This window comes from Leptonychotes weddellii, unplaced genomic scaffold (assembly GCF_054177405.1).
Source record: "Leptonychotes weddellii isolate Sample4059 unplaced genomic scaffold, ASM5417740v2 HiC_scaffold_15292, whole genome shotgun sequence".
In the NCBI taxonomy this organism is placed as follows: domain Eukaryota; kingdom Metazoa; phylum Chordata; class Mammalia; order Carnivora; family Phocidae; genus Leptonychotes; species Leptonychotes weddellii.
Genome location: NW_027734462.1, coordinates 1 through 3,906, shown reverse-complemented (window position 1 = coordinate 3,906; position 3,906 = coordinate 1). Strand labels below are relative to the sequence as shown.

At 35.5% G+C, this 3,906-nt stretch overlaps 1 long non-coding RNA gene across 1 annotated transcript; it reads left to right on the top strand.

Moving 5' to 3' along the window:
- The first annotated feature begins 478 nt into the window (after positions 1 to 478).
- On the top strand, positions 479 to 3,555 carry LOC102728857 (uncharacterized). The gene is made up of 3 exons (XR_014141786.1): positions 479 to 679; positions 1,662 to 1,809; positions 2,844 to 3,555. It is a non-coding gene; the product is annotated as an uncharacterized LOC102728857 (long non-coding RNA).
- The last annotated feature ends 351 nt before the right edge of the window (positions 3,556 to 3,906 follow it).

The window sequence follows — 3,906 nt, the reverse complement described above, 5'->3', positions numbered from 1 at the left end:
CATTCTTGAATTATTACAGTTGGAAATAATTTTTTTTCTCCTCATATTTCCTATTATACTTAATATTCTTTTCTGGGAGTAATGTAGAAGGTTAAGTTCCTAAGGGGCAGGAATTAAGACTTATATTTCCTTTTGCCCACTTTGCTACTTTGCACTGGGAAGATAATAATTTCATGATGATTTGACTCACTGGAAGACAAGTCAGGGGTTGTAGGTGAGGTCCACGGGACACTTGGAACTAAGACCAAATGTAAGACTTCACATTATCCTAAGTACTTTTTCCTAAGAGAGGAAAAACTTTGTTAGAGGACCTAAAATGTTGGGTGCCTATAATAAATATTGAGTTTGCTTTTTGAAAGATCATTAATTATTGAGGTGATTTACAGATATCTTTTGAGTTCTCTTACTATACATTCAAACATGATTCCTATGATAACAATCTTAACATATCTTTTAGTTGGTTTCATAAAAGCCCCCATTTTCTTCTTTCTTTCCAGGTTATTCTGGACTTCATGAAGCCATTGAAACTTGGGATTTCCAAAAAATTGAAAGTCTAGAGGAGTATAGAATACTTTTAAAGCGTTTACAACCAGAATTTAAAACCACAGTTAATCCAAAAGATATCCTTCCTAAAATATCTGAATGTTTAATTAGTCAGGAATGTGAAGAAATTATACAGGTAATTTAATTAATTTATTTAGCAAAATTAATTATAATTAATTTAATTTAATATAAAATACTAAATTGGGGGGAGGTAATTTGAACATGGGAAATGTCTTCTGTTTTCTCCACTGATTTAGACCTGAGAAAGATCATTGAAATCCACAGAAGTCCTCAAATCTAAGGCATAATTACCTAGAATAGTATTTTTAGTTGTGAATTGAGTAATTTTTAGTGTCACGAGTTTTTTTCAGATTTGCCCTATTTTCAGTTAAAATTATTATTTTGTGAATAATGTTCTATGCAAATTTTAAGTTGAACACTTTAGCAAATAAAAAGAACAAAAGCTGTAGACTCTCATGGTTGAGCATTCAGGCTCTGCACACAAATCTTGTTAGAATCCTAGTTCAGCCATTTACTAGTAGTATGATCTTAGGCAAGTTAGTTTCTCTAAACCTATTTCTTCACGTAAAATGGAAATAATAATAGTACCTTATTAACATGATATTTTTAGAGGGATTAAATGAGATAATATATGTAAAGTGCTTACATATGCCTGGCACATAATAATAAGTGCTCAATAAATTTTAGTTATGATGAATAATAAAAATCACATAGGTCCCATTATCCTGAAAAAATATTTGTAAATTTTTTGTTATATTCTTCCAAATATCTCTCCATGCCAATATACCCATATTTTGAATGGTTGTCAAATGGATTGTTTCCTAATATTGCTGAGGATGATACATATAAGGTCTCAGAGGATGTGAAAACACCTGGCTTGACATAGCAATGCCATGTGTAAAGACAATGACAAAGGAAAGGGTGTCTTAAAAGACAGTGTTGGATGGGGCAAAAATGGTCATGAATAAGACCTATTGAACCATAGTATACAATTATTTTAAGTCAGGTAGTGCTTGAATTGATATTTCTTCAATAAAAACTCATAAAAGGAAAACTTTTAAAATGATTGATTGATCAACTGCAGTTGTCTTGCTTAGGTTTGTTCCAACAAGGGGCTGATGGCAGGTGCGGAGAAAATGGTTGAATGCCTTCTCAGATCAGACAAGGAAAACTGGCCCAAAACTTTGAAACTTGCTTTGGAGATGGACGAGAACAAGTTCAGTCAACTGTGGATTGTGGACAAAGGTAGGATATTCCAGGGAAGAGCTCTGAAAGGTTGGGAGGGTCTGAAAACATGTTCTACCTTTCTCATAGTTCTACTTAGGGCCTCTTTCATTCCTACTTGTCTTTCACTCACTGTCAGAGGCATTTTGCCCTTCAAAGACCCATGGCTACATCTCTAGTGAGAGAGCAGCATGAAATTGAGTTCTGGGAAGCAAGTGGCTACTTGCCTACAGAAGTAATTCGGTTGTGTGTAACCCCTAAAATGGACCAGGGCAAACTGCTCTCATCCAGAATTAACCCATCTGGTCCAAAGGATTTGGGGAAGGCAGAATCTGAGCTCACTCTCTGGGTGTAAATTATCAGAGAAATAGCTTTAAAATTCTAGAGTGAAAGGTTCAAACTCCAGGACTTGCCCCCTTTTCAGAGTAGAATCATAATAGACATAGCCTACTTCTCTTGCCTGAGCCATCAGGAACTAAGCCAGAACAGGATTGAAAAAGGAGTATCTGTGCCATCATGTGATTTCCTGAAGCTAACCTCTGCTCAGAGCATTGTTTTAAAGTCTGAGTTTGGTAAATCAACTGCCTGGTCTTCGCTTGTCCTAGGCTTCTTTACATCACAAGTTGTTCTAGAAAATGTCTATATAAATACCCATCTGATTTCTTGGGTTAAGTCAGGAATGGAAGCCATAAATGTCTGCTAAGTGGTGCTTCTCTTCTTTACTGTCTGTGAGAATCACCTGGGGATTTTGTTAAAATGCAGATTCTGACTTAGTAGGGACACAGCCCGCATTTCTAACAAGCTCTGGAAGTTGCTGGCCCATGTTTCACACTTTGAATAATAAAGTCCTAAATGACATTGAAGTTCAGACTGCAAATTGAGACATCACACTCAAAAAGATTCTTTTCATTGTTTTAGAAGGTCAAAGGGAGTGGTTGTGAGAAATTTTAATGGAGCTGAAAATTTTAGGATTATGACCTCTTTGTAGGACTTGTGCTATCAAGACAATCATCAGATTAGATCAAGATTCTAAGATGCTTTTTGGTCTCATACAGATGCAAAAAATGCTGAATCGAAAGTTCTTGAGGATGATGAAATAGAAACTTCTGACATACAGATTTTCTATAAAGAAGAACCAGAATGCCAGAATCTTAGTCAGAACTTATCTCCACCTTCAGGTACCCAGCATTGTTCTTTTCCATAATGGTATTCTTTGGGTATTTTGTGTGGGGACATGGCCTGCAGTGCCCAAAGCCATAGTGTTATGAAAGGGTTTTAAAGGAAAAGTAAGAAAAGATCATTTATCTTTTTTAAAGAAAAGATAATTTATATTAAAATAGATACTTTTTCTATAATGAAAACATATTATTCTCTCTCTTCCAAAGCTATTGTCAGCCTCTTTTATTATCTTTTGTCACTAAGAACATATGTGCATGTCTACATTGAAAATGCACATAGGGTCCTCCCAGAAACTTAGTGTCTATGAAATCTAAAATCAGCTCTGCTCTCTAAAGAAACACTAATATTTATGAGTCACTTGCTCACTTTCCTTTTACTATCCCAGGGCTGCAGTGTAAGTTGATGAAGTTTGTGCACTGCACAAATGTACCCAGCTGAGCTTGAGTGAGGACTGAGATCCTGCCTGTGCTATTTGCCAAACAGTGCACAGAAGGGCTGTATCCTTCCAGAGGGTCTCCTTTTTCTAATTTCACACAAAGGCACTGTATAACTTAGTTATAAGGCCCACCTTGTCTTTCTAGAAGCATGTTTTCATGAGGGGACCAGAAAGTTGCATAATGAGCCACAGTAAAAAGTTTTTTACAAAAGAACATCAGGGAAGACATTCTGATTAATACTGGGTAGTGTGAGAAGAAAGGTGTGATTGGGGATAACACCACAAGAAGATCTACAGATTACTTCTGCAACCAAATGATACAAGTTTTCTTGTCATTTCAGAGTAAAATCACTGAATGTAAATTGCTTTAAATTTTTCTGACATGTAAGGGACTTTAGTGAACTCACTTAACCTTTTAAGTTCCTTTTCTTTAAAATAGGTTGGAGTCAATAGATGACTTCTAAGGTCTTTTCTAGCAGTAACATTCTTTTTTTTTTTTTTTT